Source organism: Meleagris gallopavo, chromosome 2 (genome assembly GCF_000146605.3).
Source record: "Meleagris gallopavo isolate NT-WF06-2002-E0010 breed Aviagen turkey brand Nicholas breeding stock chromosome 2, Turkey_5.1, whole genome shotgun sequence".
Classification (NCBI taxonomy): Eukaryota; Metazoa; Chordata; class Aves; order Galliformes; family Phasianidae; genus Meleagris; species Meleagris gallopavo.
This window is the reverse complement of record NC_015012.2, coordinates 10,479,481-10,479,741: the sequence shown is the minus strand read 5'-3', so window position 1 is coordinate 10,479,741 and position 261 is coordinate 10,479,481.

The window sequence follows — 261 nt, the reverse complement described above, 5'->3', positions numbered from 1 at the left end:
CACACAAACACTCATTTGACTGCTTCCAGCAGCAGCAGATTGAGACAGCAAGAGTCCTGGAGTAGAATTTCAGATCCAAGTTAAATTTCTGTCTCTGCCACAAATTCCCTGTGGAAAAACAGGCAAGTCACCTTTTCCATACTCTGCTTGAGTCCCCTCTCCTGCAAAAGGGGTACTGTTCTTGCTTGTCTGTTCAAATTATAAAGCTGTCCTAGCAGGGATTATTTTTAGCTCACCAGCACAAAAACCCAGCTGAGCTGG